This window comes from Pleurodeles waltl, chromosome 4_1 (assembly GCF_031143425.1).
Source record: "Pleurodeles waltl isolate 20211129_DDA chromosome 4_1, aPleWal1.hap1.20221129, whole genome shotgun sequence".
NCBI lineage: Eukaryota > Metazoa > Chordata > Amphibia > Caudata > Salamandridae > Pleurodeles > Pleurodeles waltl.
The window spans coordinates 799,565,421-799,591,868 of NC_090442.1; positions in this window are offsets into that span (position 1 = coordinate 799,565,421).

A 26,448-nucleotide genomic window follows, 5' to 3' on the forward strand; every position below is an offset into this window, starting at 1 on the left:
ACCAACCAGGGCACCAGTTGTCTGAAAGGAGCCACTTGCCAGCAGGTGAAGTACGGCAAGCAGCTTTGTTTCTGTTGGGATAGTGCGTGGAGTCACTAAAGTGGGGGCCAATTGCTGTTCAATATTTGTCAGCAGCTGCTGAATGGCCTGCCAGTTCAACCGGTACCTCTGGATGATGTCTCGTTCCCTGAGGCCATGCAGGGTTGTTCTTGGGCGGAATATCCTCTCCTGCCTTGTGCGCTGTCTTTGGGGTCCCTGCTGTTGGTGTTGTGGCTGCTGTTGTTGCTGCAGGGCTCTGCGTCTACGTGCACGTTGAAGAAAAAGCACCTCCATGTCTCCCTGTTGCTGCTCTGCTGCTCTGTTGTTTGTTCTGTGTGTTCTGATTAAGTACAGGTGTGTTTGCCCCATTTTAACGCCTGCCCTGACCCAGGCGTTAAAATTTCACGCTATTCATGCTTTGCGCCATTTTTTTGCGCCGCCTGCCGCGCGGGAGTGATTTTTGCCCTGGAGCATAAATACCACGCACCGCTATGTGCGTCTGTTTTTAGACGGGAACGCCTTCCTTGCATCTCATTAACGCAAGGAAGGCGTTCACGCCAAAAAATGACGCTATTTGCCCATACTTTGGCGCTAGACGCGTCTAACGCCAAAGTATAAATATGGCGCTGGTTTTGCGCCGAATTTGCGTCGAAAAAAACGACGCAAATTCGGCGCAAACGAAGTATAAATACGGGCCTTTATTGGCAGAAAAAGATTGGCCACCTGAATTTGTCTGCCTACTCCCACAAGAGGAAGATATCATTTTGCCTTCTTCATCAGTCCTCATTCTAGATACAGTAAAAGAAGCTTATGCCGCAGATTGGGCATTGGAGCAAGCGCCAGCACTGTTCCGCAACCTTGCTGGGTGGGATAAAGATTCCCCCTTCCATGTTATTCCAAAAAGATCCACACTACAGACCCCATTAAACATGAAGCTAAAGCACCATTGAGAGAAATACTCTCACACTTAAGAACCTGGGAGAAATCAAACCTGGTGTCTCTGCAATGAATAACCCTGGTAGCAAAACCTGACCATCCATATAGAATTGTGTTAAATTACAGACTCATGACCAGTCACACATGCACACTTGCAATCCAGAAGTCACCCAGCACAGCATTTATTAACAATATAGTGCTTAAGAAATACAAAACAACCATGGATATTTCCAATGTTTTTGTTTTACACAATTTTGAACCTGAAAGCGGGGTTTAAGTGCCTTAACAACGCAGGACATTTTGCTGCTTCCCTCAAGGGTATAAGAACACTACAGGATTGTTCCCTGTCTATGTGAGATCAATATTACATGATATTGATTCCAAGGCATTATCCTATGTAGAAGATATCTATCTCACACGTCACAGCCTCAACGCACTTGTTTGCCTCAATCACATTGTTTTGGGATTCACCATCAAAGGCTACAAATTTAATTTCAAGAAAACCAAAATTGCTCTATATACTGTCCTACTTTTAGGATAACAAATTGTTTGATGAGGCCTACTTCTTCTAGAAAAATGCGCACAATTGCAACCTCCAAATACCTTCAGAAAGCACAGGTTTTTTTTTTTACTTTGGCTGAATTTAAATTCCTGAATATATGCAATGCATAAAATCTCTTTATGACTTAATACGCCCAAATTTCTTAAGCAAACATTGGACATCCAAGCATACACCCATTCTCTGAGCATTAGAACTAGACATGCTTGAAGCAAAACACTTACACATACATGAGAACAAAACAAACTTAGTCATCAGAGTTATTCCTGGTGCCATCAGGTTCACCTATGTCACATTTAACAAGGTGACAGTGTACCCGTAGAATACAAATCACATGCAGAACAAGGTTTCGCACCAACTGAAAATGTACTGACAGCTGTTCAGATGGCTCTCATTAAGGAGAGACCTTGCCCAGGGAAAGCAAGTCATTGTTGTTACTCCAAAACCAGCCCTGTGACTTTTACCAAGGCAAGCGTCCCAAAAGCAAAAGCTTTACATCCATGCTGGTTTCAATGGGTGATGACTTTGACGGCCACTGATATTGATTATGTTTTCAACCCAAAACTTCAGACCCAATAATTTCTTCAATATAAACTTGAGTAACCCATGGCTACTAACATATTGCCTCTTGAACAATACCAAATCATCATTTACACTGATGGTTCAGCACAACCAGCTGTAGGTACTAAACACCAACACTCAGCTGCTTGTGCAACTGTTAGCGGAGTAATGAGGGATGGCAATTTCCACTATCAACATACCTACACAGAGACCCTAGGGGACCACACAGCACAAATTGCAGAGCTGAAGGCTATAATTTTGGCCCTGGAACACACAGACCTTGAATTTTCTACTTTGATTGTATATGATTTATACTACTGTGTCCAGTCCTTCAATTAATTCAGAGATTCAAAAGGGATCACCATCAAACATAACTTTTTAAGGGGAGGGTACCAGATCTTTAAGACAAGCAACTAAATGCTCATGTAGGTCATACATAGGCCATCAACTTGTCGGAATTCATGATGTAGGAATCACTTTGGCTAAATAAACTGCCAAATGTGCAGTAGCTATGGCTTTTGTTGCTGTGATTACTCGTCCTCAGACAGGGATTGATGATGAAACACTGGCTGCTTTGTAAGCCTCGTCTGACAGCAAGTCCCTACCAAAAGCCTACTCTTCAAAGTATTCCTACCAGTTAAGTACCCAAAACATTGCATTGGCAACAATTCCACGGGTGGGTGATTGTGTGACCCCCAACCAAGACAAGAGATTAGATATTAAAGCAGCACATGAGGGTTCTGCTTCTGTCCATGCTGGTGTGGCAGCTACTATCTCCCTATTCAAAAACACTATTGGTGTCCAGGTCTATACAAACAGACCAAACAGTAGGTCCTTTGCTGTGACACCTGCCAACAAATTAAAGGGTCCACCATCAAACACCCACCACAGAGACCACTCCAAATCTCCAATAAACCACTACAATGTGTGTACCTGGACCACTGCGGTACCTTACAAACTGATGGTGCATACAAATACATCTTAGTGGCTGTAGATTCATGCTCCATATTTCTCTGGGTATGGCAACAATGATTGGCTGATGCAAAAACTATTAAAGATTTGCAAGTCTTCAATGGGATACATGCAGTTGCAGCATGTAGGTGGCTGGCATGGTTTGTAGTGGGTATCTAAGGCACGTACACCTTATACCAGATCCAGTTATCCCTTATTAGTGAAATGTAGGAAGTGTCTAGAAGCCATGCTCTCTAGAGGTAGCTGTAGCTGAGCATCCAAGGTTTATCTAGGAGACATGCAAAGCTCATGCAATACCACTGTAGTCACACAGTATTGAAACACATGAAAAAAAATACTCAGTGTTACAAAACTAGAGGTACTTTATTTTAGTAACACAAATACTGAAAATACGATAAAGACTAGGGGGGTCATTTTGACCTCGACGGTCTTTTGTCAAGACCGCCGTGCTGAAGACCGCCAGTGGTGGTGGTTTTCCGCTCGGCGTATTATGACTGTTGCCAGCTCTCTGTCCTTTTTCGGACGGAGAGCCGCCAACAGCCATACTGGCGGTCGGCGGGGAAGTGGAGGTTGCTCCACTGCCACGTCAACAGAACACCGCCCACCGGATCAACGGACCAGGTAAGTCAATCGTCCGTTAGGGAAGGGGGGGGTGTTGTATGCTGTGTGCCTGCATGGGGGTGTGGATGTGTGTATGTAGAGGGGGTGTGTGAGTGCGTGTATGCTTGCGGGGGTGTTGTGTGTTTCGGAATGAGTGCGTGTATGTCTGTAGGTATGTCTGTATGGATGTGTGCGTGTATGTTTGAATGTGGGTGTGCGTCTCTGACTGTGTGTGTGGATGTTGGCATGTATGTCGGTGTGTGTGCAGGTCTCCTGCCCAGCGGTCGTCTCCGCCCTGGCGGGCGGAACGGAGAAGCGGCGGATGACCATGGCGGTAACCGCCATGGTCATAATTGCAAAAAATTGACCGCCAGCCTGTTGGCGGTCTTACCGCCGCTTCTCCGCCGTCCGCCAGGGTCGTAATGACCCCCTATGTTCCCTTAGGAGGTAAGTACTACACAAATTATATACACTAGTATGCAGAAATAGCTGTACAAACAGTTAGAAAACAGTACAAATTGTGAAAACCACAATAGTTAGAAATGGGCCTGGGGGGACACAAACCATTTACTAAAAGAGTGGAATGCAAATGTTGATTTTTCAGCTAGGCAAGTGTAGTGTGTAGAGGGGCACTGGGAGTATTAGAAAACACTAAAGGTAAGTAATAGAACCCACCCCAGAGACAAAGAAAACAGGAGTAAATCACAGTAACTTTCCTAGACACACAAGAAGACAAGAAAGGAGATTATGCAAGAACCAGAAGAGACTGCAAGACACCAACAGTGGATTCCTGGACCTGAAGACCCTTGGAAGAAGGGGACCAAGTTCAAGAAGCACATAAGAGTCCAGGGAGAACAGGAGCCCCTGCTAACCCGGATGAAGGTACAAAAGAAGAACCACCGGTAAAGAACAACAGTCGGTACTGCACCCAAGAAGACGGATGCAGGTTCCTGGTTGGTGCAGATGATGTCTGACGCCGGATGGATGATTGCAGTCTGGTTTGCATTGCTGTATTTTGCCAACAAGCCTTGGCACACTCAAAGCTCACGGTTAGCAGAAAATGGAGCTGCCCGGGACCAGGAGGGACCTGGTGGACTCTACCAAGGAGGGTGAGTCAGAGGGGGCTCTCAGCAACTCAGAGAGCCCACAGAAGACCAGGCAGCATGCACAGGAGTCCCACAGCACAGGGATAAAAGAGGTGCAAAATGAGGCCCATGCAGCACTACGACAAAGGCTCCCACGCTGCTGGAGAGCCATCATGCGCTGTGCATCGCAGGACAGAGTGCTGGGGCTGTACGGTGCATGAAGTACTTTGCGGAAGGATGGCAACAAGACTTGGCAACTGCAAAACACGCAGTGCACGGGGTAATGTCTTGAATGGGGAGGCAAGCTCTTACCTCCACCAAAGTTGGACAGTGGGACGTCAGGACCGTCAGAACCACTTCAGTCCACCACCCGTGAGGCAGGATCCATACAACTCATCAGGAGAGTGGACCCACGTAGTCAGTCATCATTGCAGAGAGGTGCCTGCTGAAGCAGGGGAGTGACTCTTCACTCCAAGGAGATTACTTAGTTCTTCTGGTGCAGGCTGAAGACAGGCTCTGAGGATGCACGACTGGGAAACAGTTGCAGTTGCTGGCAGGAGCTGAAGACACAATGTTGCAGAAGTTATCTTTGCTTCTTTGTTGCAGTTTGTAGAGTTCCTGGAGGGTTCATATGCAGTTTCTTCGGTGAGAAGGTGAAGTAAAGGATGCAGAAGATTCCTGTTGGAGTTTTGCAATCCAAATTTGCAACCACCCAAGAGAGAGACCCTAAATAGTCCTGAAAGGAGATTGGTCAGCTAAACAGGTAAACACCTATCAGGGGAGGGCTCTGACGTCACCTGCTGGCACTGGTCACTCAGATGCTCTCAGAGTTCCCTGACAACTTGGAATCCAAGATGGTGAAACCAATGGACCCTCTGGAGGAGCTCTGAGCACCACCCCTAGGGTGGTGATGGACAGGGGAGTGGTCACTCCCATTTCCTTTGTCCAGTTTTGTGCCAGAACAGGGACTGGGGGTCCCTAAACCGGTGTAAACTGGATTATGCAAGGAGGGCACCATCTATGTCCTTCAAAACAATTCCAGTGGCTTGGGGAGGCTACCCCTCCCAAGCCTGTAACACCTATTTCCAAAGGGAGAGGGTGTAACACCCACCTCAGCACAACTATCACAATACACACACCACTAGCACACACAATCTGCTACAACCGTTTCCAACTCACAGCACCCACACATCACTAAATACCCAACACTGCACCCCTACACTCACAACACCCCCACACACCGTCTTCACAACAAACATGTCCCCACAAAAAGTCCCATGTTTCACTGATGACGAATTGAGGGTCATAATAGATGAAATTGTAAGGGTAGAGCCACACGTGTTTGGAGCACAGAGCCAATAAACATCTATTGCCAGGAAAATGGAGTTGCGGCAAAGGATAGTCGACGGTCAATTTTGTAGGCAGTCATCCATGCACAAGGGAGGACATCAGGAAGAGGTGGAACGACCTATGGGGTAAGGTGCATTCCATGGCATTCCATGGCATTCAGGCACCAGCTTGCCATACAGAAGACTGGCGGTTGGCCCCCACCTCCTCCCCCTACCTTTAAATCATGAGAGAAGATAGTCTTGGACATAGTGCCTCCAGAGGGCCTCACAGGAACACCTGGGGGACTGGAGGCTGATTAGTACCCACAACGTTAATGTCACACGAATGTGTTGTCCTGCATGCTTCCTCACTACCCAAACCCACCCTAATAAACTATTTTAGCCACTGTACCTCTCACCAAATCACCTAATATCCCTCTCTGGCATGCTGCCTCTCGACTGAGCCCAACTGCCCTCACAGCCCTTGGAAATGGCATGTTAACTACAGGCTAATCATATCACTATGACTCCCAAAATGCCCTGACCCATAATTGTGAAAACCTGCAATGTCCACAACATATTGTAGGAGGCTGGCCTGGTTTGAAGTGTGTACCTTGCGTACTTACACCTTATAACAGGTCCAGTTATCCCTTCTTAGTGAAATGTAGTAGTGTTCTAGCAACTTAGGCTGATAGAGGTAGCTATAGCAGAGCAGCTTAGGCTGAACTAGGAGACATGCAAAGCTCATGGAATACCACTTATAGTTACACAGCACTTATACAGAAGTAAAGACAATACTCAATGTTACCAAAAAGAAAGGTATTTATTTGGGTGACACAGTATCAAAAATATCTTAGAGACAATACTCCTTCTGGAGGTAAGTATTATACACAATATATACACTAGACACCAAAATAAGGTAAATAATTAGACATTTGATAGTGTAAACAATAGAAAATGCTATAGAATGCAATTGGAGACAATAGGTCTAGGGGCAACACAAACCATATATTAAGAAAGTGGAATGTGAATCACAAATTCCCCCATAGACAAGTGTAGTGCACCCCAGAGCCCAGAAAAGCAGGAGTAAAGTACTGAAAGATTCCTTTGGACACACTACACCTTGTGATTGGGATGATTGGAAGAACCAACCAAGTCTGCAAACAACAAAGAGTGGATTCCTGGACCTGAAGACCTGGAAAAGAAGGAGACCAAGTCCAGAAGTCGAAAGAAGTTCCAGGAAAGACAGGAGCCCCTACCAGCCCAGAAGAGGGTGCATAGAAGAGTCCCCAGTTGGACAAAGACTGCAGAAATGCACACTAGGAAGATGCCAGTGGGTTCCTGCATGATGCAAAGGATGTAACACGTTGTGAAGTTGGATGCAGGAGAGTTTTGGTGCTGGATTCCTCCAAAAAGCCTTGGTTCTGGCAAAGTTGTGTTTTGCATCAGCTAGGTGCTATCTGGACCCAGGAGGGACCTGGGGGTCTCACCTGTGTGTGAGGAGGAAGAGGAGGCTCTCAGCACTTCAGAGAGCCCTCAGAGCACCAGATATCACCCACAGGTGTCCTAGGACACGGGGACAAAGGAGGTGCAAAATGTGGTTGATGCAGCCAGCACTACAAAAGAAGGTCCCACGCCACCGGAGATCAACTCAGCAAGGTGAGTGTCACAGAATAGAGTGCTGGGGACCTGGGCCAGGCTGTCCATGATGGAATTTTGCAAATAGCGCACAGAGGCCTCAAGAGGTGAAGGAGACGCGGTGCACAGGGGTACTGTCATTCTGGGGGAAGGCAAGGTCTTACCTCCTCCAAATTGCGACAGCAGGACCTCAGAACAGTCTGTGTTGATGGGGTCCACCATCTGTGTTCCAAGGAGCATGTTCACCGCTGTGAGAGGGGTCAAAGAGAACCGGTTGTTGACTTAGAAGGTGCCTGCTTGAGCAGGGGAGTTACTCCGTCACTCCAAGGGAGATTTCTACGGTCCTTCTGGTGCAGGGTGAAGACAGGGAGTCCTCAGAGAGTGCACACTGTGGAAACTGCTGCAGTTGCTGGCTGGACCTGAAGTTGCAGAAGAAAAGTATCCCTTGTGAATATTTTGTTGCTGTTACAGAGGTTCCTGGGGCAGGCTGCGGTTGATCAGAGGTCAGAGGATGAAGTAGTCGTTGCAGAGGATTCCTGCGGGAAACTTGCAAGTAGAATCTGAAGATAACCCACAGGATAGACCCTAAATAGCCCTGAGAGAGGGATTGGCTATTTTATCAGGTAAGGACCTATCAGGAGGGGTCTCTAGCGTCATCTGCTGGCACTGGCCACTCAGAGCCCTCCAGAGTGCCCCCACACCTTGAAAAGCAAGATGGCTGAAGTCTGGGACACACTGGAGGAGCTCTGGGCACCACCCCTAGGGTGGTGATGGACAGGGGAGTGGTCACTCCTCTTTTCTTTGTCCAGTTACGCCCCAGAGCAGGGGACAAGGGGTCCATGAACGGGTGTAGACTGGCTTATGCAAGGAGGGCACCATCTGTGCCCTTCTAAGCATTTCCAGAGGCTGGGGGAGGCTACCCCTCCCCAGCCAGTAACACCTATTTCAAAATGGAGAGGGTTTAACACCCTGCTCTCAGAGGAAATGCTTTGTTCTGCCTTCCTGGGACTGAGCTGCTCAGAACCTAGGAGGGCAGAACCCTGTCTTTGAGGAGGCAGTAGCTGTAGCTGCAGTGCAAGCCTCAGAGAGCTGTTTGTCAGTACTGGGGATCCATAGTGGAGCCCCCAGGATGCATGGAATTGGCTCCCTAATATCAGATTTGGAATGGGGGGACAATTCCATGATATTTGACACCTCACATGGCCATGTTCGGAGTTACCATTGTGAAACTCCATATAGGTATTGACCTATATGTAGTGCATGTGTGTAATGGCGTCTCCGCAGTCACGAAGTCCCGGGAAATGGTCCTGTACTATGTGGGGGCACCTTTGTTAGTGCAAGGGTGCCCTCACACTTAGTAACTTTGCAACTAATCTTCAGCAAGTGAAGGTTAGACATAAAGGTGACTTATAAGTTACTTAAGTGCAGTGAAAATGGCTGTGAAATAACATGTGCGTTATTTCATGTAGGCTGCAGTGGCAGTCCTGTTTATGGGTTTGTCTGAGCTCCTTATGGGTGGCAAAAGAAATGCTGCAGCCCATAAGGATCTCCTGGAACCCCAAAGCTCTGAGTACCTAGGTACCATATACTACGGACTTATAAGGGGGTTCCAGCGTGCCAATTGAAATTGGTAAATTAAGTCACTAGCCTATAGTGACAAATTTAAAAGCAGAGAGAGCATAAGCACTGAGGTTCTGATTAGCATAGCCTCAGTGACACAGTCAAGGACTATACAGACACACACATTAGGCCATAAACTATGAGCACTGTGGTCCTGACCAGCAGAATCTCAGTGAGACAGGCAAAAACATACTGACATACGGGTAAAAATTGGGGTAACATGCCAAGGAAGATGGTACTTAACTACACAAACCCACCCCCCAACGAGGGACAATAAGGCTTACATTGCCCAGATGAGACTTAGGGGGTCATTACAACATTGGCGGTAAAAGCCGCTTACCGCCGTGCAGAAGACCGGCAACACACCGCCGCGGCTGCAGTAAACTGCCACGGTTATTATGACCCACAACTCGGAAACCGCCAAAATACAGACACCCACAGAAGTTCGCCACACCAAAGGCCAGTGATAAACTGGCGATAACCAAACCGACACCGTCACGCCAACAGAAATACGCCCACACTATCACGACACACGAATCCACGCGGCGGTCTTTCAACCACAGTATCCCATTGGCGGTACACACCGCTGCACTCCAAATACACACACTCCTACAAAACACAGCCACATTGGACAAATCCAAATACACACACCTGATACACATACAAACACCACTCCCACATACCCAATACAATATAAAACACACACCCACATCACCCACAAACCCCCACCACAAAAAAATCGGGACGACGCACAGAGAGAGAGACCATATAGAAGAATCGAGCACCCAGACGCACATATTACCATCACCCACACAAATACCACGAACTTCACACAACACACCAATACACATCACCACACTTATCACCACACATTCCACCCCACACATCACCTACACCACCCAATGGCACCGCAAAGACACCCCAGGTTTTCGGAGGAGGAACTCAGGGTCATGGTGGAGGAAATCATCCGGGTAGAGACACAGCTATTCTGAGCACAGGTGCAGCAGACGTCCATTGCAAGGAAGATGGAGCTATGGAGCAGGATAGTCGACAGGGTCAATGCAGTGGGACAGCACCCAAGAAATCGGGATGACATCAGGAAGAGGTGGAACAACCTACGGGGGAAGGTGTGTTCCGTGGTATCCAGACACCGGATTGCACTGCAGAAGACTGGCGGCAGGCCCCCACCTCCTTCCCCAGAATTTACGACATGGGAGGAGCAGGTCTTGGCGATCCTGCATCCTGAGGGCCTCGGCGGAGTATCTGGAGGAATGGACTCTGGTAAGTCACATCTTTACTACTTCATCCCCCCCACCCCACCTGCATGCCAACACATACCCCCACCCTCAGCCTCACCCCATCACTCCTACTCCTTGCAAATGTCCCACCATCACTACCCACCCATCCCAACACCAAGCCCTGCATGCGACCACAAAGCATGGACACCCATCACCAAAGCATGCCCACTGCACATACCCATACCCCCCCAAACCACCGACACAAAAGCCCCCACACAGGAATGCAAGCACTGGGGGACACGGGCACCCACCCATTGCACACCATTCCACACACAGATGCAATAATCATGCTTTTATACCCCTGCAGGACCCCTACGCAACGTCACCGCACAGGAGGGTTCACAAATGTCCACCCCCCCCCCAGAAGAGGCCCACAGTGATGACTGCAGCTCTGTCGACCTGGATCTAGATGACCAGCCCGGCCCATCGGGGACCTCGGGACAGTCGGTTCCCCTCACACAGCCACAGGCCACTGCAGACCTACCCCCCTCTGGAAACACCAGCACAGCACGGTAAACATCCTTTATGCCGAATTTTTTATAACGAAGTCCTGGTTAACGAAAGCGGAACAACGCATTCTTTAACCACGACTTCGTTATTTTGTGCCTTAACCACGCATGTCCTGAACAACGAACATGCATGTTTAAGGTACAAACAAGGGAGTCGGCTGAGGAGGACGACGCAGATGACAAGGTGACGACTCAGGTAAGTGGGGGGTTTTAGGTTTTGGGGAGGGGGTGGGGGGTCAGGGGGTTTTAGGTTTTGGGGTGGGTTTGGGGGGGTGGGGCGTTTTTGGTTTTGGGGAGAGGGTGGGGGGTCGGGGGTTTTAGGTTTTGGGGTGGGGTTGGGGGGTGGAGTGTTTTTGGTTTTGGGGAGGGGGTGGGGGGCCGGGGGTTTTAGGTTTTAGGGTGGGGTTGGGGGGTGGGGCGTTTTTGGTTTTGGGGAGTGGGTGGGGGGGTCAGGGGTTTTAGGTTTTAGGGTGGGGTTGGGGGGTGGGGCGTTTTTGGTTTTGGGGAGTGGGTGGGGGTTCAGGGGGTTTTAGGTTTTGGGGTGGGGTTGGGGGGTGGGGCGTTTTTGGTTTTGGGGAGTGGGTGGGGGGTCAGGGGGTTTTAGGTTTTAGGGTGGGGTTGGGGGGGTGGGGCGTTTTTGGTTTTGGGGAGTGGGTGGGGGTCAGGGGGTTTTAGGTTTTGGGGTGGGGTTGGGGGGGTGGGGCGTTTTTGGTTTTGGGGAGTGGGTGGGGGTTCAGGGGGTTTTAGGTTTTGGGGTGGGGTTGGGGGGTGGGGCGTTTTTGGTTTTGGGGAGTGGGTGGGGGGTCAGGGGGTTTTAGGTTTTAGGGTGGGGTTGGGGGGGTGGGGCGTTTTTGGTTTTGCGGAGTGGGTGGGGGTCAGGGGGTTTTAGGTTTTGGGGTGGGGTTGGGGGGGTGGGGTGAGGGATGTAGGGTGAATGGTGCCTTCTTGTTAATGATTTTATCAGGAATGCCTTTACAACAAAATATCGTTGTTAAGCCATTCGTGGTAAAATCATTAGTAGTAAAGACGAGGTCGGTGTTCCGACCTCGTTGTTAAGGTTAGTCGTAGTTTAAGATTCGGTGTTCCGTCATATAACCGCACAGCACCCACCCAGCGGGCCCACACCTCTGTCTCCAGGACACGTCAAGCAGCAGTGTGTTCACCACTACAGGGCACCCAGGTTAACCCACCACCCCAACAACAACAGGGACCTGGGGGCAGTGGCAGTGGGCACACGGTCCAGGGGACAGAGGCCCAGGGAAACAGGGGAACTGGGAGGGCTGCTGTGCGACAGGGTGGGGACAGGCCCAGGGAACCCACTCTCCATGAGGCCCTCTCCTCCATCATGGGAGCATACCACCACTCCCAGGAGACGATGGCTATGGTACTGGCCAAGTTTCAGGAGACCCAGCGCATGCAGGAGGAACAGTATTTGGGCTTCAGGGAGGAACTCAGAACCATCAGCTCTGCCCTGGGCACCATCGTATGGGTGCTGAATCTGGTAGTGACCACTTTGAGGGACACTGTGGCACCACAAAGGGCCCCTGACACTAGCATGGACCAAGAACTGCACACCACCTGCGCCGGCGCTAGTGGACAGGAGGCACCGCCACAGGACCAACAGGCCACCAGCACCCCCCCCTGCAGAAGGAGAACCACCTAGCAAGCGGTTCCAGAGATCCAGGAAGAGGACAGAGTAAGATGCCAAGACCCCCGCCAAGAAAGGATGCCACCCTGATAGTCATCCCACTGTCCCACTTTGTCACCCTGTCCATCCTTAAACTGCCCCAGCTCCACTTCCCAGACCCATTTGGACAATGCACCTGTGAGACTAATAGACTGGACTCTGCCATGGACATTCCTTCACCATCACCCCTCACCAATTTACAACCCCCCTCCAATAATTAGCACCTTAATAAACACCGTTATTGCACAAAACAATCAGGAGTCTGTCTGTGAATGTGAATATATTTATCTGTAATTACAGTGCCAAAATGCTTATTTACATTGTGATGCCAACATACCAATGTCCCACAGCTGTAGTCCATGGGGAAACAAAGCAGATGTCACACTGTGGGACCCAGATCTCTGAAATCGTAATGGAAAGTGACAACTCAGTTACCATACACTGGGTGAAAAGGACAGACAGTACAGAGGTAGTAGTGTTTAAGTACATGTAGTAGGCCGGTTTGTATTCTTACCTCTGTTCATTGGAAATATTGCAGTATCACTGTGTTCCTGTTGTCTATGTCGTCTTCTTCGTCTTCCTCCTCTTCACTCTCCACAGGCTCCACAGCTGCCACAACACCACCATCTGGACCATCCTCCTGCAGAAAAGGCACCTGGCGACGCAAAGCCAGGTTGTGAAGCATACAGCAGGCCACGATGATCTGGCACACCTTCTTTGGTGAGTAGAATAGGGATCCACCTGTCATATGGAGGCACCTGAACCTGGCCTTCAGGAGGCCGAAGGTCTGCTCGATCTCCCTCCTAGTTCGCCATGGGCCTCATTGTAGCGTTCCTCTGCCCTAGTCCTGAGATTCCTCACTGGGGTCAGTAGCCATGACAGGTTGGGGTAACCAGAGTCACCAATTAGCCACACACGGTGCCTCTGGAGCTGACCCATCACATAAGGGATGCTGCTATTCCGCAGGATGTAGGTGTCATGCACTGAGCCAGGGAACATGGCATTCACATGGCAGATGTGCTGGTCTACCAAACATACCATCTGGACATTCATGGAATGATAATTCTTACGGTTTCTGTACACCTGTTAACTCCTGTGGAGGGGGACCAAAGCCACATGGGTCCCATCAATGGCACCTATGATGTTGGGAATATGTCCAAGGGCATAGAAGTCACCTTTCACTGTAGCCAAATCCTCCACCTCAGGGAAAACGATGTAGCTCCGCATGTGTTTCAGCAGGGCAGACAACACTGTGGACAACACGTTGGAAAACATAGGCTGGGACATACCTGATGCTATGGCCACTGTTGTTTGAAATGACCCACTTGCTAGGAAATGGAGTACTGACAGCACCTGCACCTGAGGAGGGATTCCTGTGGGATGGCGGATAGGTGACATCAGGTCTGGCTCCAGCTGGGCACACAGTTCCAGAATAGTGGCACGGTCAAGCCTGTATGTCAGGATGAGATGTCTCTCCTCCATTGTCGACAGGTCCACCAGCGGTCTGTACACCGGAGGATGCCGCCATCTCCTCACATGTCCCAACGGACGGTGCCTATGAAGGACAACAGCGAGCACAGAGTCAAACATCCCAAAGGTACGTAACCCCAGCTTTAAAAAAACACGGATCTTAACCCATCGAATGGCTTGTATGAGTGTGGATGTAAGGCCTAGGTATGTGTGACGCAGTACAAAAAGTAAGGCATGTGGGCCCCTGAAATGGCTGCTGCCTGACCTGTAAAGTGTGACAATGGGACGTGAGGTAACTGCGCTGGCGTTGCACACCGTGGCGGTAGGCGGTCGAAGACCGCGGCACAATGCTGCATTGGTTAACATTGGACCCTATGGGTCTCAGGAGCTAATGACGATGTGTGCCGGCGGTCGCGGTACGCACCGCCACGGACGTCACCGCCATTTTCTCTCTGTTAATTCACTCGATACCTGATCTTTGACAGGAGAGGACCTACACTGCAAGTGCTGCTGTGACCTCGGTCTGGAAGGGGCAATGGCTCATGCGACTGGGGAAAGGGCCCCTGCCTTCACATCGGAAGAGTTGGAGAAGATTGTGGATGGGGTCCTCCCCCAGTATGCGCTATTCTACAGTAAATACACTGAGAGCATGCTGTATGGGCTATGCCTGTGTTGAGTGGGGTGGATGAAAGATGGGGGGGGGAGAGATTGAGGCATGCTTGAAACAACGGTGAGTGCATGTGCCACATGGCAAGGGTAGGGATGGGGGGCCACTCACATTGATGGTGCAGAAGGTAATTACTTTTCTTCTCCCCCTGTACATTTCATATAGGTCAGCGCCCACCAGAAGACGGATATATGGCGTGCCATCGCCAAGGACGTCCGGACCCTGGGGGTCCACCACAGACGGGGCACCCACTGCCGGGAGAGATGGGAGGACATTCGCCGCTGGAGCAGGAAGACGGCGGAGGCTCAGCTGGGGATGGCCTCCCAACGTGGGAGGGGTGCCCGTCGGACCTTGACCCTCCTGATTTTCCGGATCCTGGCGGTGGCCTACCCCGAGTTGGATGGGCGCGTGAGGGCATCACAGCAGACACAAGGGGGTGAGTACACTCACATTCTGCTAACTTTGCGCGCTGTGGAGGTGTCTGGGTGGGGGAGGAGGGCTGTTGGTATCCCTAGGCCAGGGCGAGTTCCGTAGGCTAGGCCCCTCCGTAAGGCACGGCCCTGTGCCCCCGCTCCCCACCTCTGTAGGGTGCCAAGTACAGCTATTCATGGCCCTGTGTCACCTATGTGTGCAGATGTCGTCCATAGCCTTGTAGGCCATGTCCCAGGGATTGCAAAGTGGACCCCAAGTGCGCGGAGTAGTGCAGAGGGCTTCTGTGTCTGTTCTGTCCGCCAACGGTAGCGGGAATGCATGCACTCAACATGTCTTTCTTCTGTCCCCCCCCCTTTTTGTGGTCTTCCTGTTCATGTGTGCATTAGCATCATCAGGCGGAGGAGCAGTGGCACCGGAGCACGAGGGAGCTGCATCCCACATGGCCATGGAGGGCCACACTACTGACTCTGAAATCGCCAGTGGGACGGAGGGCGAGGGGAGCTCCACGGCGGGGACACGAGCGGACATTAGTGGATCGGACTCGTCCTCTGATGGGAGCTCCCTTGTGGTGGTGGCAATATCTCTGCCCCCGCAACAACAGGTACAGCCGCCACCCCCCGCACCAGCACCACCCTCCCAGCAGCCCCTCAGCGTTTGCCCCGTGCCCGCTCACCCAGGAAGGTGGGCATCTCCTTCGCCCCAGGCACCTCAGGCCCTGCCCCAGTCACCCCTGCTGCCCTCAGTGAGGAGGTCATTGACCTCCTCAGGTCGCTCACTGTTGGGCAGTCTACCATTTTGAATGCCATCCAGGGTGTAGAAAGGGAAGTGCACCAAAGTAATGCATACCTGGAGGGCATTAATTCTGGTCATGCGGCCCTTCAGCGAGCCTTTCAGACTCTGGCCTCAGCACTGATGGCAGCCATTGTCCCTGTGTCTAGCCTCCCCCCTCCAACTTCCTACACCCAGACCCAATCCCCTGTACCTCTGCCTATCCCAAGCACACCATCAGACCAGCCTGCACACACCTCAACACCCAAGGGCAGCTCACGCAGACATAAGCACCACACATCCCACAGGCAGTCACACAAGCAACATCCACATACAGACATACCAACATCCACTGCCTCCACTGTGTCCCCCTCCTCCACGTCTCCCTCCTCCCTGCCAGTCTTGTCTCCACTCACACCTGTATGCACAGCATCTTCAGCCACTACGTTCCTCAGCAGCACACACACCAGAACACCCCGCACACGTGCACTCACCACCCCCACTGCCATTTACACGTCCCCTGTGTCCTCTCCCAGTGTGTCTGTGCCGCCCCCTCCCAAGATACACAAACGCAGGCAGCCACCCACCCAACAGTCATCCACCTCACGACAGCCTACAGCCCAGGCACCTGCACCCAAAGCCACCCCATTTACACCTCCTACAACCACAACCTCTTACTCCACTCCCATACCCACTACACCTACCCGTCCCACTGCTCCCCAAAATTTTTTCCTGTCCAAACTTAACCTCTTTCCCTCAACTCCCCCACCCCGCCCATGTCATAGGCCCAGAGCTAGCACCTCAGCCACTACATCACCGGGCCCGGTGGTGCATGTCGTACATGGTCACTGGAGTGCACCGCCCACCAGGGCAGCCAGTCTGGTACGGAGCCACAGCACAGCCAGCCCCCCCCCTCAGAAACATCAAAAAATTGCCAGTGCACGGCAGCAGAGGGTCAAGACACCAGGGACAAAAACCCCTACCAGGGCTCCCGGGAGTGTCGAGGCAGCTGGGACACCGGCCAAGGTGGGGAAGGGCCACAGGAGAGCAGGAAAGGCTGGGAAGGGCAGCACGCCCGACAACACCGCCATCAGCCCAGCTGGCCAGGAGGACCCCGAAAGCCCCATCCCAGCTGGCCAGGAGGCCACCAAAAGCCCCATCCCAGCTGGACAGGAGGCCACCAAAAGCCCCAGCACAGCTGCCCAGGAGGGCCCCGGCACCCACAGGACAGGTGGGCAGGAGGGCCCCGCCAGGCCCAGGCCAGATGGCACATGAGCACCCCGGCATGGCCAGCTCCGCTGAACAGGGGACCGCCATCTGAAGCACCGCTGAACAGGGCACGGCTATCTCAAGCACCGCTGGACAGGGGACGCCATCTGAAGCACCGCTGAACAGGGCACAGCTATCCCAAGCACTGCTGAACAGGGGACCGCCATCCCAAGCACCGCTGAACAGGGCATGGCTATCCCAAGCACCGCTGAACAGGGGACCGCCATCCCAAGCACACCTGAACAGGGCACGGCTATCCCAAGCACCGCTGAACAGGGGACCGCCATCTGAAGCACCGCTGGACAGGGGACCGCCATCTCAAGCACCGCTGAACAGGGGACCGCCATCTCAAGCATCGTTGGACAGGGGACCGCCATCTCAAGCACCGCTGAACAGGGAACGGCTATCCCAAGCACCGCTGAACAGGGGACCGCCATCCCAAGCACCACTGAACAGGGCACGGCTATCCCAAGCACCGCTGAACAGGGGACCGCCTTCCCAAGCACCGCTGAACAGGGGACCGCCATCTCAAGCACCGCTGGACAGGGCACCGCCATCTCAAGCACCGTTGGACAGGGGACCGCCATCTGAAGCACCGCTGAACAGGGCACGGCTATCCCAAGCACCGCTGAACAGGGGACCGCCATCCCAAACACCGCTGAACAGGGCACGGCTATCCCAAGCACCGCTGAACAGGGCACGGCTATCCCAAGCACAGCTGAACAGGGGACTGCCATCCCAAGCACCGCTGAACAGGGCACGGCTATCCCAAGCACCGCTGAACAGGGGACCGCCATCCCAAGCACCGCTGAACAGGGGACCGCCATCTCAAGCACCACTGAACAGGGGACCGCCATCTCACGCACCGCTGGCCCATGAGCGGCAGGGGCAGTGCCGCATCTGTGTCGGACAGGGCTGCACGATGCACTCTGGGCACCAGGCCCCCTTCAGAACCAGTGGAGACATGCATCCACTACCTCATTCCTGCACAGGAAGAAGCACTCTGGCCAGCAGGCACCCTCCAGAACCAGTGGAGACTGTTATCCACTTGAGAGACTGTGGCTTTCCACTCCCCAGGATGGAACAGTGGGAAACCCACCCACTGTAGAGACTTGAGAGACTGTGGCTTTGCACTCCCCAGGATGGAACAGTGGGAAACCCACCCACTGTAGAGACTTGAGAGACTGTGGCTTTGCACTCCCCAGGATGGAACAGTGGGAAACCTACCCACTGTAGAGACTTGTGAGACTGTGGCTTTGCACTCCCCAGGATGGAACAGTGGGCATGGAGCCCCCTCGTGGATCTGGCGTCGTGCCCTCAGGTGCTCCCCCTTCCCTTCCCCCTGAGGTGCCTGTAGTTTTGCTATCTGATGCCCCTGCAGTGTTCTCTCCGTTTAGGTCAGGTATCCGGTGTGGGCTTTGCCCATGTTTTTTGGGCCCAGTGGTCCACGGAAAATGCCTGGTACAATGCCTGGACTTGTAAATTTGGAGTATATAATAGTTTTTAGTGTGTATATATTTTTGATTGCTGTATGTTTCAATGGTTACAGTAATTTCCTTTTGTCTTTGCATTCTTGCAGGGGTCTGGGGGGTGTAACTGTGATGTATAGATATGTATTAGTATGTGTGTTGTAGTGGGTGAGGGTGGGGGTGCTGCGTGTGTGTGTCACTTTTTTTTCCCTCCCCCCTTCCCTGTGTCGTAGGTGCAGTACTCACTGTTGTCTTCTGCGCCGGCATACGTGCTCCTGGTAGAGGAGCAGGAAGACTATGGCTGGGAGGATTTGGAGTTCCGGGTCCATGGTGTCCTCGTTCCTCGTGGGGTGTGTAGAGGTGAGCGTTTTCCCTTCGAAATGCCTGTTTCCGCCGTGTTTTTATCAGCGGTGAATCCGCCCCGGAAAAGGTGGCGGATTGGACTGTTGTGATAGTGTGGGCGGTACTTTGACTCCCGCCTGTCTGTTGCCGGTGACCGCCGCGCTGCTTGTTTGTACCGCCGTGGCGGTCGGAGTGTTAAAGTGGCTGTCTTTGTTGGCGGTTTCCGCCACAATCGTGATTCCATTTTTTTTCCCGCCGGCCTGTTGGCGGTTTTACCGCCGCTTTAGCACCGACCGCCAGGGTTGTAATGACCACCTTAATTGTCTAAGTGGAAATATCTGGAGAGTCCATCTGCATTGGAGTGGGCACTCCCAGGTTTATGTTCCGCTGTAAAGTCCATACCCTGTAGGGAAATGGACCGCCTCAACAATTTAGGGTTTTAACCTTTCATTTGTTTAAGCCATAATAGAGGTTTGTGGTCTGTCTGAACAATGAAGTGAGTCCCAAACAAGTAGGGTCTCAGCTTCTTCAGTGCCCAGACCACAGCAAAGACCTCACTCTCTAGGGCAGACCAACACTTTTCTCTAGGGATCAACCTCCTGCTAATGAAAGCAGCAGGTTGATCCTGGCCCTCTAAGTTAAGTTGTGGTAGTAGAGCCCCTACCCCTAATTCTGAAGCATCTGTTTGAACAATGATTTTTTGGGAGTAGTTTGGGCTCTTCAAGACAGGTGCAGAGCACATTGCCTGCTTAAGCTCCTCAAAAGCTTTCTGACAGCTAGCGGTCCACAATACCTTTTTAGGCATTTTCTTACTGGTGAGGTCATTAAGAGGGGCTGCAATGGAGCCATAGTCTTTAATGAACCTCCTGTGATACCCAGTGAGACCTAAGAAGGATCTGACCTGGGACTGAGTAGTAGTGGGAGCCCAGTCCATAATGGTCTGAATCTTCCCCTGAAGAGGGGCAATCTCTTCTCCACCTACTAGGTGGCCCAGATAAACCACTTTCCCCTGCCCTATCTGGCACTTTGAAGCCTTGATAGTAGGGCCTGCCTTTTGCAGGGCCTCCAAAACTTTTCATAGGTGGACCAGGTGATCCTCCCAGGTGGAGCTAAATACAGCAATATCATCTAGCTATGCTGCCCTGAAAGTTTCCAAACCTTGGAGGACTGTATTCACCAGCCTCTGAAAAGTGGCAGGTGCATTTTTCAAACCAAAGGGCATAACTGTGAATTGATAATGCCCTCCTATGGTAGAAAATGCAGTTTTTGCTTTAGCATCTTCTCACATTCTGATCTGCCAATACCCTGCAGTCAAATCAAAAGTGCTTAGATACTTGGCAGATGCCAGTGTATCTATTAGCTCATCTGCCTTGGGTATAGGGTGAGCATTAGTTTTGGTTACTGTATTGAGACCACTATAGTCCACACAAATCCGCATTTCTCTCTTTCCTTCTTTGCTATGCGGTTTGGGGACAAGCACCACTGGGCTGGCCCAGGGGCTTTCAGAAGGTTAAATAACTCCAAGGTCTAACATTTTCTGAACTTCTGCTTTTATGCAATCTCTGACATGGTCAGGTTGCCTGTAAATTTTACTTTTGACAGGTAAACTGTCCCCATTGTCAATTGTATGTTCACACCAAATAGTTTTACCAGGCGTAAGGGAAAAGAGTTCAGAAAACTGATCAAGGAGATTTTTACAGTCTTCCTTCTGCTCAGCAGTAAGGCAGTCTGCTAGAACAACTCCTTTCACTAAGCCATCAGTTCAGTGTTGGAGAAGAGATCAGGGAGAGGGTCACTCTCTTCTTCCTGTCCCTCATCTGTAGCCATGCACAGGGTTAAGTCAGCCCGGTCATAGTAAGGCTTTAGGCGGTTGACATGAAGCTCCCTAAGGGGGCTTCTGGCAGTGCCCTGGTCTACTAGATAGGTGACCTCACCTTTCTTTTCTACAATTAGATGGGGTGCACTCCATTTGTCCTGGAGTGCTCTCGGGCCACAGGCTCCAATACCCACACCTTCTGTCCTGAGTTGTACTCTATCCGGACTGCCTTCTGGTCAAGCCATTGCTTTTGGAGCTCTTGGCTGGCCTTAAGGTTTTTAGTGGCCTTTTTCATGTACTCAGCCATTCTGGATCTTAGGCCAAGCATATAATCCACAGTGTCTTGTTTGGAGCTTTTAAATGTTGTTTCCAACCCTCCTTAAGAAGAGCAAGGGGACCCCTAACAGATTGGCAAATAGGAGTTCAAAGGGGCTGTAGCCCACTCCTTTTTGGGATACCTCACTGTAAGCTAAAAGGAGGCATGCAATAGGACATCCCATCTCCTTCTGGGTTTTTCAGAGAGACCCATAATCATGCCTTTGAGAGTTTTATTAAACATCTCAACCAATCCACTAGTTTGAGGATGATAAGAAGTGGTGAACTTGTAGGTAACACCACACTCCTTCCACATTGCTTTTATGTATGCAGACATGAAGTTACTACCTCTGTCTGACACCACTTCCTTAGGGAAACCCACCCTGGCAAGATTCCCGGGAGGGCCTTTGCCACTGCAGGAATTGTAGTGGTCCTTAAGCCAATAGCTTCTGGATTCCTTGTGGCATGGTCCATCACCACAAGGATGAATCTATTGGCAGAAGCTGTTGGAGGGTCAAGGGAGCCAACAATATCAACCCCTACCCTTTCAAAGGGTACCCCAACCACTGGCAGTGGGATCAAGGGGGCCTTTGGGGTGCCACCAGTCTTGCCACTGGCTTGGCAGGTGACACAGGAGCGACAAAGCTCTTTGTGTCTTCTGACATATGCGGCCAGTGAAAATGTGGAACAAGTCTGTCCCATGTTTTACTCTGGCCTAAATGCCCAGCTAAAGGGATGCCATGAGCCAGAGTTGGGAGGAATTCCCTGTACTGAAGGGGGATGACCAACCTCCAGGTGGCACCAGGCTTAGGGTCCCTTGCTTTAGTATGAAGGAGATTTTTCTCCCAGTAAACTCTGTGGGTGTCAGTGACATCACCATTTTGCTGCTTGACAGCTTGCTATCTGAGGCCCTCCAATGTGGGACACGTTTGCTGTGCCACACTCAGCTCTTCCCTGGCAGACCACCCTGCACCCAAAAGCTCCGCTGTATCAGCTTCAAGCCCTTCTGGTGTAGGTTCTGCACAGAGAGAGAATTCCTCTTCCTCAAAAGGGGAATAATCTGGGGAGGGAGGGATTGTGGACAAGGGTTTGACCTTCTTACCGCTGGTTTTTTAGAGCACTTGGTCCAATATTACAGGATCCAAGTTTCCCTGTCCTCTTTGCTTCTTGGCCTGAGCCCTGGTAAGAGCAAAGATATGCCCAGAAATGGCTAGCATTGCTGCATGGGCCTCCAACTCCACTTCAGCATACAGATAAAAATGGGTGTAACCTGTCAAGGAAGATAGCACTTTCCTACACACATCAGATGTAATGCATGTACAACACAATTACTAGCTATACATTCTACATTATTCCAGTCAGGACCAGTACACAGCAATGACAATAATGCAATGGCACACTCACAATGCAACCGAAGCAAAACACAGCTATCGCTGAGTGACCATTCCTACTGGCCGGCCATAGATCAAATATCCCAAGCCAAATAGGCTGACCTGGGTTGGAAAATGGCTGAGTCGATGCACATGCACAACATCTAGATACAGGGCAACTTTCCTGCATACCCACTTACTGTGTTCCCACTAGGACACCATTGTGCATTGTGCAGCTTTAATGTGTGACGTCTATCAATCCCGACTAGTCACTAGGTAACAGAGTTGAAGAGTCATTTTAATAATTAGACAATATCAGATCCCATTTGCAATGCAACCTGTCCCAACCTAGTATAACAACTCTTAACATGGAGTATGGAAATCAAGTCACAGAGTTGTATGTACAACAAGGGTATGCTGTGCAGCAGCTGTCAATGTAATTGCAGGGAATCATGTTAAGCCACTGTCTGCATCTCACACATATACAACTAAACACACATTTTAACTTGAACTCTGTGTTTCACTCCCTCAACAGGTAACCTTGCCATTGCTGCCATAGAGAGGACACCTGAGACTGTCAGTTCCCCTCAGGATGAAGGCTCCAGTGAGGATAACAGCTTTGGATGTCTGGACACTGATGAACAACCTGGCCCATCTGGGACACCTGGTCAGTCACCGACTCTCAGCCTCACCCTCCCAACATCAACTCCTACCAATCCTGTTGCATTGACATCACAGGCAACCATTCGCCCCCAAACCTGTGTCTCAAGGATTGTATTGTCTATTGTGTGCCCTACAGTACAGGTATCTGAGTCTCACCTTGACACCCCTGATAATGATGGACCTGCAACCGCTGGGAGTGGGCTCACTGTGCCAGGGGCACAGGCACGTGGGGGTAGAGTGCATGCGAGGGATGATGTGGGCCATAGAATGAACCCTCAAAGGGAGACAACTGACCAGGAAACCACCTCCCAAGTTTTGAGAGCATACCAAAGTTCCCAAGACAGGATGGGCTGAATTATCACTATGTTGGGTGAAAATCAAAGGCTGCAGAGGGATGTCATGCAGCAGTGGCAAGCACAAAATACCCACATGGCTACCAGCGCAGGGGTGCTGAGGGACATCAATACCACCCTGATTAGTTTCTCTATACAACATCTGGTCCCTTCCACTAGCAATGTAACATCTGCCCCTTCAACATCTATGGCTTCTAGTGGAATGGGGCCCTGCCAGGGGAGGGTCATGCCTCATGCATCCCTCCCTCTGTAGCTGAAGAACCCCCGCAAACATGGACATCCACCCAGAGATCCAGCAGGAGCAGATGCCAAGACCAAACCCACTGCCAGGTAGTGAACCTCTCCTCATTAGTCCCCCTTGTGTGCCACACATACACCCTATTGACTGTTCTGAAATCTAACTCAATTTCCCAAGGTACAAGGACTCTGGACTTGTGTTACCAACTGGTGTAGCAGCTACCCTGATGAAATCATCCACCATGACTTCACCCATCACTTTTATGTTCATATATATTAGTATAATGGTTACAGTTTTCCTTTTGATATGCACACTACATCACACTTAAACACAGGCACTGTGTATGTGTCCTTTATAATCCATGTACTATAGATATTAATACCAATTGTGGTGTGGTAATCCCCCCCTGTATCGAACAGCCATTGACATGGATATCAAATTGAGACTCCATCAGCAAGAGTATAATTACAACAGAAATGTTACAGGACAGATGTAAAAGAGGTTGAAATCCAGGTCAACACAAATGTATAGTCAGTATTGCAATCAGCACATAAAGCATGACTGAGAGTACCATCAGTGTCATAAAATACAAAGACACAGTATACAGAAATCAACCTACAAAACAGGGTAACACTGATAGGTCCTCTATATCACCTGGAATAGTCTCTTCACATACATATACCATAGCTTCTAAATCACATATGCCATGGAACATACAAAGATTATAACAGAGGTACCCAGTACTGATACCATGCACTAACATTGCCCCATACCTGCAAGTTTGTCACTCAACTATGTCATTATACAGTGACATGCACCTTGGACTGCAAAGTCAGAACACAATGACAACCATGTCCAATTTACTCTACCTATTGTGAAGTGAGAGACTATGATCCATCCTTTACACAGGTGGCAGACACTTCTCGAGACACACAATACACCATTTGACATCCTTCTCTACCCCACAGGTGAAAAAAAAGGATAAACCATTAACCACCCCCATTTTATGATGGTTAAACTATCAAGTTACACCCCACTTAAACTAAACTGTTGTTACCAGGTTTCTGTCATGTACACCTCTCATGTCTGTCAGCAATTCCCATCTGCTTCTGACACAGTATTCCTCAAGCCAAGGTTGCAGAGCCAAACAGGATCTAGGCAAATCTGTGAGTGAAAGGTAAAGAGGATAGGAGATTGCACAAAACATACCTTCTGTACAAAATACAACATTTCACAACTCACAACTCACTCATAGGCATCGGAGTTCATAACACCCCCACAGATGAAGCAAGTAGGTCAGGTGTGATGCCAGCAATCTGCATCTGGTTGTATACTTAGAACAATAGGTCTACTACACATACCTGTGTCAGATGAAGTATTGATTGATGAGATCTGCCCTAGAGTCACCTGCTTCATCATCCGCTGGTACTTCATTGCTTGGCATATCAGCATTTCCAGCTGCAGGTTCAGTTGCCTCCCACTCATCTCCTATGAATGGTATCTGACGGCTCTGGGCTAGATTGTGGGGCATGCAGCAGGCAACTATTATCTGACATACCTTGTGGGGCGAGTACAGGATGGCTGCTTCAGATAAGTCCAGGCACCTAAATCTTGCTTTCAGGAGCCCAAAAGTCCGCTCAACCACATGCTTTGTCCTCCTGTGGGCCTCATTGTAGAAGACCTTCCCTGGGGTGGTTAGGTACCTCACTGGTGTCAAAAGCCAAGGACGGTTTGGATAGCCATAGTTACCTGTGAACACATTGTGAAAACAACACAAACATGTTTGTGTGACATGCTATAATGTGATGGCAGGAGACATAAGTCGCAAACACACAGTTCAATTGTAACTTACCAACCAACCAGGCCCTCTCTGTGTAGAGTTGCGTCATTGGCAGTGGGACATTGCTGTTTCTCATGATGAAGGAACCATGCACAGATTTGGGATACTTTGTCGTGACTTTTGAGATGTACTGGTCTGCAAGACACACCACCTGAACATTGATTGGGTGGTAGTTTTTCCTGTTCCAATACACCTGTTCATTCGCTCTGGGAGAGACCAAGGCTAACTGGGTGCCATCAATGGCTCCTACCACATGTGGAATGTGCCTCAGTTCATAAAAGTCTGCCTTCACATAGGTCAAATCCACTCGGTGGGGAAACCTTATGCAGCTGTCCAGGTGTTTTATCAAGGCACCCAGTACATCCTTCAAACCCAGAGTGAACATGGGCTGAGACATCCCTGCTGTTAGAGCTACTGTATTCTGACAGGACCCCGTGGCCAGGAAGTGTAGCACTGAGAATACTTCAACGATCGGAGGTATGCTATAAGGATTGCGAATGGCAGGCATCAGATCTGGCTTCAACTGATCAGAAAGATCCATGATGATATGATGATTCAGACATTATGTCTGAATAACATGCCTTTCCTCCATGGTGTGCAGACC